Source organism: Thalassophryne amazonica, chromosome 5, assembly GCF_902500255.1.
Source record: "Thalassophryne amazonica chromosome 5, fThaAma1.1, whole genome shotgun sequence".
NCBI lineage: Eukaryota > Metazoa > Chordata > Actinopteri > Batrachoidiformes > Batrachoididae > Thalassophryne > Thalassophryne amazonica.
Window position 1 is genome coordinate 2,925,563 of NC_047107.1, and position 16,352 is coordinate 2,941,914.

Consider the following 16,352-nt stretch of genomic DNA (forward strand, 5'->3'; position numbering starts at 1 on the left):
AAACAGAGATTACCGCGTTTATCGGGGTTAAACGAGCTCTGTTTAAAATCTCTTCTCCGTACGCATTGTGCGGGGAGGGACTTCTTAAAGGTGAAAAAACGCGCTCGTCGTTAGGCATTTGATTTAATTCATCCACCGCGGATTGGACATGAGGATTAACTTCACACTCGAGGAGGTTTACGGCATTATTTAGAGGAGTCAGACGTACCTGGTTCAACGCCGCGGGACCGGACTCGTCTGGAGGCGGGGTGTGCGGGTGGTCAGGGGGCTCTTCAGTATCAGACTGGACCGTCGAATTTATAGCGTTAATCGCAGAAATGATGTAGGGGTTAATTTCTTCCGATTCTCGTTCAGCCGCTAAATTGTTAAGAGCATCATTTATCGGTGTTAAACGAACACGGCTTAAAAATCTCTCTCCGGACTCGATGTTATTTCGAGGCGGTGACTTTAACGCCTCGGGTAATGGACCATCTGTTCCAGGAGCGCTCCCCGCTGAGTCGATTATTGAAGCGTTTAAATCCAATACACGTCCGAAGTTATTTTCCCGATCTGAATTCTCTCCTTCCATCTTTCAAAAGCCGTACCAGGATGAATCTACCTCAAGAAAATCAATTAATATACCTCTTCAAAATGAATTAATATACCTCTTCAAAATGAATTAATATTCCATCGGAATAAGAAAAAAAACAGAATACACATTTTCAAAAAAGTTGCGAGATGAGATTAATCCAACTCAGAATATCTTCGAGCCTTGCGTCTCAGTGGAAAATACGGTCTTCCTCCACCGCGTGCTGAAAAAAGAGAAAATCATTAGTTATTAAATATTTAAAATAAATAAATACATAAACTCCGACTCTTTACCGTGTAAATCCGTGGATCGTTTTACGGTTCTCTGCTGCTGAACCGCTTCTCCACGGGCTGTAACAGAAAAAATCGGGTTATTCCAGAGTTTTAACCGTGATTTAATTTCGGTTGGTGTACTTACATCTGCATGGTGAAGTCAGGGCTTCCAGCCTTCGAACTTCTTCAGGGGGCTCTGACTTGATTTCTAGAATTAAAATAAATAAATAAAAAGCAGCACCCTCGCAAGCAGATATTCTGTAATATTTCAAATATATTACCGAGGCCGGGTTCGAACACACTCTGGAGCGTCTGCGTGGTTTTGTCTAAAAAAGACACAGTTTCAGACCGCGTGCATCATTTAAAAACAGTCATTTCTATCAAAAAAGATTACTTAAATCACTTACCCTGAAAGCTGATGTGGTTTTCGCACTCTGCTCGAAGACGAGAAAACTTAATTAAACAACATGGTTTTTCAGGACCAGGGGATTTTTTTTTTTACCGCAAATTAATTCTATTTTATACCCATCGCGGGGTCCAGGCGCCTTCACTCTTCACCGGTCGTAGTGGAAATGAGCGCTGACTCCTTCCCACAGGGGGACGTGACTGAGAAGAAACTTTGTTTTTTTCTGGCTTCATCACCTCGGGCAGCATCTCCGATCAGCGGGTGTCCCGCAGCCCCTGATCGACTGGGTAATATCTTAAAAGAAACTGCATCTATCGTGACTAAGAATAAGCTTTGTTTTTCCGTCTTCAAACAAGCCCAGCGAATGACCCCGTCATCAGGAAATCGGATGTAATAAAACATTCAAGCTTCAACCAAAGATTCAAGCTTCTCTACTATGTTATAAAAGACCATCCGGCGTGACACCCCCACTGCGCAGGTCACACACACACACACACACACACACACACACACACACACCCCTCCGAAACACACGCACACACACACACACACACACCCCTCCGAAACACACGCACACACACACACACCCCTCCGAAACACACGCACACACACACACACACACCTCCAAAACACACACACACCTCCGAAACACACAGTTAGTGTCTGCAACAGGTATTACAGCCGTGGGGTCATGTTTCCGTGAGGAGCTCTATGCCTGGGTATTTGACCGTCTTGCTGCAAAGACTTACAGCCGTTACAGCTGAGAGACGGTTATTTTTAACCCTTCTTTAATTTAAGAATTAAAAAACAGAAAAGGAGACGCATTAATTTAAGAATTAAAAAATATTAAAGGGGTATTAAAATATTTGTGTTTAATCACTAAATTGAAGAAAACCTCCCATAATTATGCAAAAGATACGGTATTTTTTATTCCTTCTTTAATTGAGGCATTAAAAACCATAAATGGACACGCTTTAATTTAAGAATTAAAAAATATTAAAGGGGTATTAAATATTAGACACTGATTTATGTTTAATTATTTCAGAATTAGTTAATTCTTTAATACATTAAAAAAGATCTAGGTATTTTTTAATCGTTCTTTAATTCATGGAATAAAATGACATTAAAATATTAGACCCGGGTGGGAGGGGAGGTAGGGCTTGGAGGCGGAGCTTGGGGCGGGGTTAGAGGAGGAGCTTGGGGTGGGGCTAGGGGAGGTAGGGGCGGAGCTTGGGGGTGGGGCTAGGGGAGGAGCCAGGGGCGGGACTAGGGGAGGAGCCAGGGGCGGGGCTTGGAGGCAGGACTAGGGGAGGGGTTAGGGGCAGGGCTTAGGGGCTGGCCATAGTGATGTAATCGATTCTGATTGGCTGTGATGTCATAATGGGGCGGGATTAGGGGCGGGGCTTAGTGACGTAGTCGATTCTGATTGGCTGACAGGGCCATAAATCAGTTTTTAACATAAGGTCTCTCAGTATTCTCTCTGATGACATCTATTGGCTTTGTGGTTCCAGACTGTACATGAGTCTCCCACCAAATTGGGGTGGTGTGTGTGCACCTACCCAGGTGACTGACCATACATATGTTGTAGTGCCAAGGACCCCCACAGAGAAGAATGGCAGCACCAGACAGAGGAGATCAATATACCCAGATGTGTTGCCACATGATCACATGTGGGGCTCGGATGTACCGGAGGACCAGAAGTTGTGGTCTGTAGGAGATAAAATAGCACATTCATTGTTCCCCTGGATAGGAGTGGGAAAAAATTAATTAATGATTGAAACTCTGAATTATCGATTGGGTCTGTTCATGAATGTAACTGAGAAAATAGTAGCAGCTCAAAATACTGAAATAGATGCTTTATGTACCATGGTGATGCAAAATCGCATGGTTTTAGATTTGCTTACTGGTTCACAGGGAGGAGTTTGTGTTCTGCTGAACACAACATGCTGTACTTTCATCCCAGACTCCATTCATTCAGTGGATGTGCAGGACGCATTGGAAGAGCTGAATAAACTTCGTGATGCAATGCATAAAAACACCCTAGCCGTGAGCCGGTGGGATCCCTGGTCCTGGTTGACTTCAGGACCATGGTGGCAGTTACTATTGAAAATAATGACACCAGTTATTATAGTCCTAATTCTGATTGGACTTTGCATGTGTTGTGTGATCCCTTGTATCAAAACAATGGTTGGCAAAATGGTGTCAAATACATTTGTACAGTGTAATCTGGCCTTTCCAACAAACTATGCCAAAATATCAAGCATTGAAACAGTCAGACCTTAGTGGAGAAAACTATAATGACTGTGTTGAGAATTATGATGATATTGAAAAGCTCACAACTCCAGTTCAAGCTTGAACTGTTGACGTGATGAGTTAACACACTCTTAGCCTATGAAGCTTTAGCTGAAAATGTAATAAGACAAGTGGTTAAAGTGGACAAATTTTCTATTGAAGTGTGTTTTGGACATGACAAACTTATATAAATAAACGATAAACAGGGAGGATTATGTCAAGGATTTTATATAGTTCATGCTCTTATTATCATTTATTTCCTTTTATGACTACGTGTACTTTTCCTCTTTGTGAGAAGAGGAGGTTTTAAAAAGAAACTTGTCTGCATTCTTCATGATTGAGCAAACTATTTTTCTGTGACCTTGTGGCTCATGTCCATTCCTGTGACCCTGAGCCTTGTGGCTCATGTTGCAGGAATGGAAGGTTCCAGCCGTTACCTTGCCTTGCTATCTCCCTCATGCAGACATGACTCATGTGTAACCTCTCCCCGACTGTCCTTGTTTGTTTTTTCTCATGTTGGTGAACTAAATAAAAAGCCGAGCCAGAGGAGGAGATTTTAGGAGAGCTTTGGAGCTGAGCACTTACAAGCTGCTTCTTGTTCTCCTCCTCTGTGCAGACCATAAAATATATTTGTCTCTCTCTGACTGGTTTCTTTACAGTGTCTGTGCCTCTCATTTCTTTAAAACAGGGTGCAGACCCAACAGTTTAGGTCCTAGTCTTTGCATAATTTCCTGATTTTCTGGTTTTGCTTTTCGTATGTTCATACTTTATCATGTTAGTCTCAGTTTGGTTCTGTTTATTGTTTTGCTTTGTTTATTACTGAGTCACTGGTTTCATTCAGCACCTCATCAAATAGTTTGTAGTCATTCAGTTATTCGTTGCTTTTCCTTGTGTTACATTTTCATCACTGGTTCATTCTTTGCTTATCATTTATTGTGTAGTTTGTATTTGTTCACTCTGGGTCTCTTAAGTTACTTTAGTCTTACTTTAGTTCTGTTTATCACATTTATTGTATAATGCTTAGTCACAGGTTTTTGTTATTTTTAATCTTCAGTGTTGCTCATGTCGTGGTCCTTCTTTTTGGTCATCTCAGGATGTCTTCTTTAGATAACACAAACTAATTGCAAGTGGTTTGCAAGAAAAGGACACAACACTTTGGAATAATTCAGCCTTAAGCAAGATAAAATGCACAGAGTTTTTAAGTTTATTTAAGCCTTCGACACAGAGCTTATACAAACTGAGTCCTCTAGAGAGACTGAATATGCGACGACCGCGCTTATCTATATATTGGAGACCCGCGGGCATCGCTCCTCCTTCGACTTTTTTATTTATTTTATTCCCAAGACATGGTTTTCTATTGGAAGCATCCTCTAGTGAACCCTAAGCAGGTGTTAGGTCATTATTTCAATGTGACAAACGCTCCCATTAAAACTCGAAGGATTTACAACTGATTTTTTAAAAAAAAAACTCCTTCTGCCACAGGTGCAGCTGGCCTGAGGCCCACTGCACCTGGCCTGTGGGCTCATCACTGCTGGGATATCAGCCAACTTGGAAAGTACCTAAGAGGCCTTGGAAAGTACCTGACAGACCAAATGACTAATAGAGCCCTTTTTTGGGTTGAACACCTGCTAGTTCAGCCAGAGGACATATAGTTCAGATCAGGACACTTGATAGGTCATCATAGTTCAAATAAGGACCTAAAAATTCTTCTACAGTCCCTCTTCTGGGACTCGAAAGAGTCCCATTACTGACAAGACACCCTCATTTGTGCATTGCAATAATAATAATAATAAAAAAAAAGAAAAACACATCACTCGAATTACTGATAACTCTGGTGCGGATATGAATATAAGTGATACTTCACACGGTAAATATATTGAAGTGCAGGTGAACCTACATACTAAGGCACAAGGTGATCAATTAGCTGGATTATATCAACGCAAGGTGACATTCAAACATTGAGTTTTGGTGTAATTCAAGGCACTTAAAATGGCCACATAAAACAAGTTACAGCAACCTCTTAATCATGGCAATGTAAAGGCCTTACATTGACATTAGTGCAACTAATCATCTTCTGGCATCTATTGTCTCACTCAACCAGAGGCTCCAACCCATTATACTTGGTTCTACATATTATTTTGTTAAAGCGTCACACATTTATTATTTAAATGCATCAAACAACCCCTTCGTTACCACTATTTAGTCAACCAATCAAGAAGCTATTCTAAGGTTAGCGCAGCTATATCTAGTTAAATGATAAACACAATAAATGGTTTCCTTTCATGTCCGTCCTTACATCATTTGCCTTAATCAATCATATAATGGTTTTCATTATAGGCCATTTCTCAACATTTTCCACTTTGTTTTTTTTCTTTTCCAGCTTGTTTTCTAATGCCCTTTTTGGCCAGATGCCAAATTTAGGCGATGCATGTCTCTTGAGGCATGCTATAATTTAAGAAAAAGGGGTCCCTATGGTGCATCTTTACTACTAAATCTCCAAACACGCCGTGTAAGGGTCCCCTTTTTTATAACTTTGCAATGTGATATCTATGTGTATGCATTTAGCTTTATCTGTGTTACGCAGATGATGGTAAGGACAGACATTTACCTGACCTTCGTTACTAACATATATCCTTCTTTGTTTTTATTTACACTCGGATTTCTGAAACCAGTCCGCAATTCAAACTCAAGAACCAAGGTCATCGTCCGTTTTCAGTGCCATTACATCAGTCCGCGCTCCTCAGCATTTACTCAGCGTCTGAAGTTTTGGGAGAAGTTGGGGAATATGGGGAGGTTGGCCTTTCAGGGGTAGTGGGGGAAGGATCAGGAATTCTGGCTTTCAGACAGTCACGCAGTTCTCTGATGGATCTTTCCAGCTCCTTGTGCTGCTTGGCCAAGTTGTACAGGGCCCCCAGAGAATTCTTGCTCACATTCAGGGTGGTGGTGGCCAGCCCTAGGTGTTCCCTCTCCATATGCTCCATCATGCTGGCTAGCATGTCCATACTAGACTGAAGACAACATAGTTGAGTATGGAGGCCCTCGTGAGCACAAGAGATGTTGGCATTGTCACGGTGTATCCTTAACAGGTATGCAGCTGTCTGACTCAGTTGTGGCATGATTTCATCAAATAGCCCATGGGGAATGTGATTTGTGAGGGGCAGGAGCTGCTCCAAGGTTTTTGGAGCAGACTCTTGTGGAAGACGAAGCTCTCGAGTCAAGATTGCCATGTCCAGTGGGGTGACCATGACCAGATTAAGGTTGTGCAGTTCAGGGGACAGAAAGTACAAGGGGGAAGGCATCTTGTGTGTGGGGGGAGTATTGTTGATGTCGCACGGGCAAGTGGTTGGGACACTCTGGGCATTTAGCAGTCTGTACAAAGCTCCCCTCTGTCCTGGTGGGAGAGTTCGGCTAAGGTCCACCCCTGCCGATCCTCCTCCAGAGGCACTGGGCTGATCGGAATATCTCTCCTGCCTTGGGGGTGCAAAGCTGGGGACAGGTCCTAGCAGTGAATTGGGTCTAGGATGCACTCGGGCGGTTGCTGCACATGGCCGACCTTGGCTGCCTTCCCTGGAGGGTATCGTTGCCACTGGCACATGTGACTGTCTCCATGGCATCTGCGGAAGGGGTGTGTTCCTGAGTCCAAAGGGTCCTTCAGATGATGGTGGAGTCCTCGGGCTGACTCTTGCTGCAGGCAGATTCTGTGAAGCCGTCATCGCCAGGTGCTGGAACGACGAGGATCCTTCTGTTGCCAACTGGTTTAGCTGCTGGATGGATTGCGGCTGTGGCGACCAATCATGGCTCGACCGTCCCTCCAGTATATCCTCTTCTCCAAACAGTTCTGAGAGTCCAATCAGACTTGATAGAGGCAGATCAGGCATAAGTCCCTGATCAGGGGAGTCTGGTCTCTCAGCCATACTCCTGTGTCCTATTAATATACATATACGGTCATTATTACAGCTCCATGTCATTCTTTCAGATACTGTCTATCCTATCCCTCATTGTTGTGGGTGCATGTGTGTGAATGTAAATGTGCGTGCATGTCTTCTTCCTCGTCTACAATATCACCAAGCACGGTCCATCCCAGTCCTCTCTATCTGGGGTATACGCCACAATATTAGGTAGCTGGGGGCTGTCGGGGAGGATAATTGGTATTTCATCCATTTCCATATATTCTGGTTCTCTGTCTATTTCGTTTGTGCTTTCTTCTAGGGCTCGGACGGCTAACAGTGGGAGCTGTCCTACTGTGGATGAAATCAATTTGTTGACCAGAAATTTTATCAAGGGAATACCACAACATATTACCAGCAAGACCGCCACCCCTGTTAGTGCCAAGACTACACCTATCTGATATAACCAGTCTTTCCATGATATCCACCCTCTCCTTAGAGCCCCAAATAGTGTAAATAGTGGGCCAATATTCACTCCATTCCCTACAATGTATCCAGAATCGTCAGTTTCATTTCTCCCTCCTATGGAGTTACTTAATAGTTCCTGTTGCATCTCTCCAAGTGTGATTAAGAGCTCTGTCAAATTTCCGTCTTCCCCTGTACACATGGGAATAGCTGTGCAACATTCGGTGGCTTTGATCATAATACAAACTCCTTGTTCATCAGCCATCATCATCTCGATAGCTAATCTATTTTGCATTGTCATTAGCGAGGTGGCATGCAGTTGTTCGGTTAAGGCTCCTACAGCTGCCAATGTCCAATTCAAATATCTTTGTTGATTATACCACAAGTAATTAATCCACTGCACCTCCTGGAACCTAGAACGGACTTTTGGAGTAACCCCGAACAGAGCCAATGCCCATCCCCATTTATCCCCGTCTTCATCTGCTTTAACTCTGCTACTGTTTATGGCTTCTAATTGTCGGGGTATCCCTTCTGGTATCCCGTTTCTTACCGTGACGTTGTAGTCTGTTTTAAATGTCATTATTCCTCTTTTCGTACGAAGGTTATGTGGCATGGGTTGTATTGAATTTGGCATTTCAATTACTGTTATTGCTCCTGTGAGCATCACGGGGACAGCGATGACAGGAGTTTCCTTCTTTGTCCGCATATCCAAAAGATGTCAGCTAAGGGTACCGTTCCCTTAGCTAAATTTGGAATAGATACCCATGAAGCATGGGTGAGATTCAGTCCAATTACAGACCCCCCTGTGGCCGGTACTATTTGTTCACACTGTATGCCTGTTGCTGGCAGGGTGTGACATACGGTAATGTTCCATGATGCTTTGGCCGGTTTATATTCTTGCTGCTTTTGTATACACTGTATGTGGTGTTTTGACTGGGTCGTCCCTACCTGCCAATCGCTTATGTATTGTGCTACTAATCCTTTAGCTATACAAAATGGGTGTATCATCCCTTTCTCTATTTTAATCATAGGTGGAACGGTTCCTTCTGTACTTAGAGGCACTGGACAAAGTTTACTGTCGGCAGCATATTTTTCATCACCTACTGCCATTTTCATAACACATTGTGTATAGCACTCTGCTTGGTCTGAGCTATGTTGGGGACTCCTATAACAGTTGTTGATATCAGGTAGGGGTTTAGCCTGAGGTATCACACCCTTCCGGTGACAGGCTATGCAAGGCTTTTCACTGATCTGCCTAGCCGAAAATTTCAACCATTGGTAAAATAAATTGGTCTTCAACCCTTGTGTGCGGGCTAGGTCTGTACTGGGATCCCATCTCCCTAAGTGACTGCTTGTTTCTAGGCTTCTAATTGTCCTCTCTTTCCTTGGTTTGATTTTTACCCATTTTGAGGCTTCATGTACTGTAACAGTTACGTCTTGCTTGGTTTCCCTGCATCCTCTTTTATCACAAATTACCTCTATGTTGAGTGTTCCCTCCTCTTCACATTTGATGCTAATAGCTTCGCCTAATATGTAATCCCCCAGCTTTCCCTGTATTCCTATGTTCTTGTAGGCTTTTGATTTAATGTATACCAAATTATATGTTTTTCCTGTGTTTAGAATGCCTTGTTTAGTTGCTATTGCGGCCATGGCCACGGCACAGTCCGTTGTATGTTTTGGACGTCTATTTTCTCCCATACTAACCACCAGTAGTATTGTCAATCCCTTGAATAATTCCTTAATCATTGTTCAGTTGACTGTTGAGATGTGCTACTAGATGTGCTACTGAGTGAGCCGTCGCTAGATGAGCTGTCACTAGGGATGTGTGGTGTATCTGTGCTTTGTCTGGGTTGTGCTTCCTGCGGTTCTTCTGTCGGTGAATCTGCTGAGTTGCTGTCCGAGTCTGATGTCTCCTGTGGCCTGTCTATCTGTCGGTCTGTATCTCTGTCTGTCTGTTGGCCTGCATCTCCAGTTGTTTCTGAGTCTGCATCTGAGTCTGTCGCTGCTCTATCTGGCAGGGATCCACTACTCTCTGAAGCTGTGCGTCGTCTTTGTTCAATCAGTCTCTGTGAGCGCCTTGGCCGGTGTTCGCCTGGCTGCAGGGAGGCGTGGCCTTCCCTCGGTGCTGTTTCTGGCTGCAGGTAGGCGTGGCCGTCCCTCGGTGTTGCTGTAGGGTCTCTGGCTTCTCTTGCTTCCCCCCTTGGCCCAGCGGCTCTGCCAAGACGAGCTTGCCGAGGCCGCAGGGGCGCTGGGCCACCAACCCTACAGCAGTGGTTTAAATGAAACCAAGTGTCCTTACCGTCTACTTTGACTGCTGTACGTGAGGCAAGAATAACTTTAAAAGGACCTTCTCGGCGGGGCCTGTCCCACTTCTTTTTGAACACTTTGACGTAAACCAGATCACCAGGCTGGATGGTCTGATTTTCAAGTGGAATCTCTGCTTCTCTGTCTTCTGTAGCACATTTGACCTGCAAAAAGATAGTTTTGTGTATTTGGGTTAACTGTCTCAGATAATTATGCCATTCGTCTTGTAGCTGCTCCAGCGATGGTCCTTCGTAGGGTCCTCTCAGGTATGGAATAGGCATTGGCCGACCTGTAAGAGCTTCAAATGGTGACAAATGGGTTAGTCGGTTAGTTTGTGAGCGCATTGACAATAGAGCAAGCGGCAACGCATCCAGCCAGGTTAGTTTGCCATTGCTGTCTGCTATGATTTTTGCTAGTTTGTTCTTTAAAATGCCATTAGCCCGTTCCACCGCCCCATTTGATTGGGGGTGATAAACACACCCAAATTTCTGTTTGATACCCAATTGTTTGAATGTTTCTTGTGTAACCTTGACTACAAAAGCCCTACCGTTGTCAGATGAGATAGTATCTGGAATGCCAAATCTTGGAAAGATGTCTCGGCACAAGAATTTGGCTACCGTTTTATGGTCTTGATTTGCAGAGGCTACTGCCTCAATCCATCAGCTGAACCTGCATATCACTACCAAAACATATCTCATTCGTTTAACTCGGTTTTCAGTTCCCATGTCTATGAAATCCATCATAAGATGTCTGAATGGCCCATCAGGGACCGGAATGTGGGCTAAAGGGGCTGTGAAAGATTTCCAGACATTGTACTGGGCACATACCTCACACTCATTCAACAAACGGTCCACTGTAGCTGCCATATATGGTGACCACCAGACAGCTTTTAGTTTGTTCATAATTTGGACTCGCGAACAATGATCGGGTCCGTGGGCCCAAATGATTGCATGTCGTAATAAATTGGTGGGTAACACAAAATGTCCATGACTACTGCGCCACAGCTTGTCCGCTGGCCCTGTGACTATGTGTCTCAATAGCGCCTCGTTTAACCCACATTCGTTTTTCTTCTCCACTGGCCCTACTTTGAGCCACTATCAGTGCGTCAATTGAAACCAGTGGGGCATAATCTTGGATGGTTGACAGGGGAAACATATTTTCCCCTTGTGCTCCTTTGCGAGCTGCGTCATCTGCTAGGTTGTTACCTTGAGCTATGATGTTATTATTCTTTTGATGACCTGCACATTTAATGATGGCTACCTCAGACGGTAATTGGAGAGCTTGTAACAGTTGGGAAATCGCTTCTCCATGAGTGACAGGGGTGCCATCTGCTCTCAGGAATCCCCTTTGTTTCCAAATGTTTGCATGTATATGACATACGCCATAAGCGTAGGCTGAGTCTGTGTAGATATTAACACGTTGATCTTTAGCTATCTGGCAAGCCATAGTTAAGGCTTTGATTTCTGCCAGTTGGGCTGAACAAGGCTGATCAATTCCTTGGGACTCCAGTAATTCAAAGGTCTCGCCATCCGTGTTTAGTTTAACAATCCCCATACCCGCATGCAATCCCGCGGCATCCCGAAAGCATGAGCCGTCCACGAACAGGGTTAGATCTGCATCTATGGCGTGATTATACAAATGTTCTCTGGCTCTCAAAAATTTCTCTGTCTCTGCCACACAGTTATGTGGAGTACCATCTAACGGTGTGGTCAATTTGGTGGCGGGATTCACCGTGTGACAACGTTGTATTGTTATTTCTGGAGCGGACAACACAATTTCATATCCAGTGCGTCTAGCTTGTGTTAAGACAAAACGTTGACTGGTTAGCAGGGCATGTAACTGGTGCGATGTGTACAACGTTACTGCATGTCCCATGATTATGGATGATGCTTTTTGAAATGCAAAGGCAGCTGCTGCTAGACCCTGATAGCATGGTGGCAATCCTGTTTCAATGTTGTCAAGCTTTGTACTATAATAGGCCAATGGTTGTTTTCTTTCATTTGTTTCCTGCATTAGTACAGCACAAGCATAACCAGCTTTTTCAGTAACATACAAATGGAAAGGTTTCCCATAATCTGGGTTACCTAACGCAAGGAGCAGATTGCATGTCTGTTTTTAGGGCCTCAAAAGCTCCCATTGCCTCATCTGTCCAGACGAGGAGAACTGCATTGCTTGTTTGCCCCACTGCTCTAATCATGGCACGCAAAGGTGCAGTTTTTATAGCATAATCACAAATCCATGGCCGACTGTACCCTGCCATCCCAAGGAATGAAAGCATCTGTCCCACTGTTTGGGGTTTGGGAGCCTTGATTATAGCCTCCACTTGGCTTGGGGCTATACATCGCGTGGTCCCACACAACTGTCTTCCCAAGTATTCTACTTGTTGTTTGCAGAACTGCAATTTGTCCTTACTTACTTTATGACCTCCATCTGCCAATGCATGCAATACAATTAATGAATCTTTTTCACACTGTTCTTGAGTCTCTGATGCAATAAGGAGATCATCCATATATTGCACCAATGTACTGGGTATGTCAAGGTGTTGTAAATCTTCAGCCAGGACTTTGTTAAAGATGGCTGGGGACAGGTTCAGTCCCTGAGGTAGCCGTGTATACGTTAGCTGTTGTCCCAGAAATGTGAATGCAAACAAATGTTGTGAATCTGGGTGCACAGGCACACTGAAATAGGCTGAACACAGATCGATTACTGTGTACCATTTTGCTCCAGCAGGGATGCTTGATAGTATAGTATGCGGATCAGGTACTATAGGTGCATCCATTTCTATTATTGCATTGATAGGACGCAGATCATGTACCAGCCGATACTCTTTGGTATTGCTTTTAGGGATAGGATAGATAGGAGTATTGCATGGGCTTGCAGTTTTTATTAAAACTCCAGCTGCCATTAGTCCCTTAATTACTGGTTTTATGCCTTCAATAGCCTGAGGTTTTAATGGATACTGCCTTTGGTGAGGCAGTTTTGCTCCCAGTTTTACTTTTATTTTTACTGGTAAGGCTGTTTTTACTAGTCCTACATCTGTTTTGCTTTTGGACCACACCACTGGTGGTATTTGCTCTAACAATTTCTCTTGTTGGGCCGATAACACCATCTGTCCCTCTGGTCTAGGATTGAGCTCCACTTTTTGAGCTATAGCCTCATCATTTACTTTTAAGTTAATTCGTATAAACTGCTGGTCTTTCGACAGATGTACTTGTGGACTTTCCATGTTTTGCCATTCTTCAACTTCTGAGGCTGTCTTTACCATTGGACCTAGGTCATGGGATTCGTACTTTTCTGAGACTAAAAGGGTCACATGAGGCGTGGCATTCGGCACTTGATACCATTGTTGTTCAGCTGAAGTTAGCTTGACAGAAGCTGCGGCCCCTTGGGGGCCTAAATAAATTTCTGTGGTGGTTATGTGAAACAGCCGTTGATTCATCAATACATCCCAGCAGCATGCATAGTCAGTTTGTTCTTGTTTGGTATCGAACATCAGGGTGACATGTAAAGGTAAACTAGGTGTATATACTGCTGCATAGTGTTGTTCTGCCCAGGGCTTCCATTTTTCCCATTCTAGTTGAAGATTTGAATTTTCTGGTTGTAACTTCAGCCAGTATACCATGGGTTGCACAGTTCGGACCTTGTTTTCCATGTCCATAAGCACCATAATGTTGGTGAGTGCTTCGTCAGGAAAGTGTATTTGCAGTCCTTGATGGGTACACACTATCTGGGTTTGTAGCTTACATAAAATGTCTCTTCCCAGCAAATTCACAGGTGTATTTTGTGAGTATAACAGGGGTGTTTCAATTGTTTTTCCTGCAATCGTTACAGGAAGTGGGCGTGTAAAAGGTATTATTTGAGTTCTCCCAGAGAAGCCGATGGTCTTAATTACAGACCCAGAGAGGGGGAGATGAGCGCCCATTTTCCCTATGCAAGAGTATGTTGCCCCTGTGTCCACCATGAAAGGGAAATCTCTGTTTTGTATATTAACGGTGATGGTTGGCTCTTCCTTAGGTATCATAGAAATAGCCAATGCCACCGTTTCCCCCTCTGTCTTCTCTAGGCCCCCCTATTGCCAATAGGCAGAGGGTCCAACCCAAGGTCGGGCTGGACAATTTCTCATTCGATGTCCAGGTTGTCCACAGCTCCAACACTCATTAGAGGGTTGATCCCCTATTGGGGGTGTTGGTCCCATAGGCGGTCCCGCTTGACTGTTCCTGGGAGCTGAGTTTTGGAATCTGCTTCCAAATGAAGGTTGGCGAGATCCTCTTCGCCACCCTCCTCTTTGACCTTGAAAGTTCCGTGACTCTCCTCTCCACCCATGACTGTAGGTGGGTCCATTCCCGGGTGTGCCAGTGCTATGGTAGTGATAGTGATGCTCCACTGGTGCTGAGACTTCTCCTGCAGGAGTGCTCCCTGCTGCTGCTTGGGGGCTCTGTGTGGCTGTTACCACAGGTGCCTGTATGGTGGCAGCAGTGTTTGCCGTAGGGCCTGTGCTTGCCGGCTCAGAAGGAACAGGGGTCATCATTGGTGCCTGGGTCTTTGTTTTTTCTTTCTTGACTTTGGTTAGCTCTCCCAACTGCATCTGCACCAATTTTTTCATCAGGGATTTTGCTGCATCTTCTTCTTTTTGTTTTTCTTTCTTGTAGATTTCAAGATGGTGACAAATATGCTCAGAGTATAAAGCCCAATTCATTTTCGATAGTCCCACGACTCCATCTAGGGCTTTCTGAACCTCATTTGGCAGAGCCTTTTTTACAGTTATTTTAAACAGGATTTCAGTTGCTGGAGAATGGTTCCATGCATTTCCTGTTTCCTCCACCCATCTCTTCTGGAATCGGTGCAGGAACTTCTTTGGGCACTCTTCAGGTGTCCACTCCTCATCATCCAATTTAGAGGGATCCAAGACCTCAGGGTACTTTCTTCTCAGTCCTTCCCACATGGAGTTTCTATAGCGATTAAAGGGGACTTCATCATGTTGATTAGTGCCCATCATCTGTGTTAGTCCAACCTTTTCTGCTAATTCTTCAGTGTCATGTTTTCCCATTACATGCATTAGCAAGGCTTTTATGTCACCTAAAGACAAGGTTACCCCTGCAGTGCCTTCTTCTAAGGCAGTTATCCATCTCCCAGCTCCTTGGGTGATGTCTGGCAGCCTGTTGGCCAGCCCCACCATGTCTGTCCAGCTCCATGGGGTATACACATGATGACCATTTCTGACCACCAGTGGGCATATGAGGTCTTCGTTCTCCTCTTCGTCTGTGGGGGCTCCATACTGTCTTCCAGATCGAGTGTGACTGACTGGTCCCAGGCGGTCCATCAAGTTAGTTATGTCCTGTTCTAAAGCCATTATGTCTTTGGCTACACATTGTTGTCTTTGCCTGAGTCGGGCCTCTTTTGCACTCTCAATGATGATCTCACCAGAAATCTTTCGGGTGGGTGGCTCTATAATGTGATTCCCTTGATTGGGCGTCGATTGTTGTAATATTCTTCTTTCCTCGGCGTCCCTATGTCTTTGTATTCTTTCCTTCGCTAGCCGAAGTTGCTCAGCTAGTTCTTCATTATCTCTTCTGGCCAGATCCAGTGTGTCACAGAAGCTCTTGTGCCACTCTTTGGAGCCTCTATAGCCTGAGAAGGTCCAGTCGGTTAACTTATGGTGGGAGGGGACGGTTTTCAGTGGACCTCGATGTGCAGGTGGAGCCTTCAGGTCTCTCTCTCTATCCTCGTCTGCCTCAATGTCACCGTTATATGTGGCCCCCCTTGCTGGTCGTGGTGAGCAACCACTTACTTCCGGACTTGGAGACCTTGTATGATCCATTTGACAGACCGAGGACCTGTCTCCTTGTGGCTCCCGAGCTTTTAGTGTCAGTGTGAATTTGCCCTCCACATCCATGCCTTGGTCCTCTTCACGAGTTCCTAATACAAATTGTCCAGCTGTCCTTCCCATATCATGACGTTTATATGGGGGTGGCTCTGCTTCCCAGCTCGGTGCACTGGCTTTAGTCTCTTTGGATCTTCCCTCTGTCATTTTTTCTCTTTTCTGCTGTAGCCTCTGTGCTTCCTGCTTGAACAAGGCCAAAACTTCTTTTTCTTCAGTGCGTTTTTGTTATTCACGTTCTTCTGCTGATCTTTAATTTCTTTTTTCTGTATTTCTACCG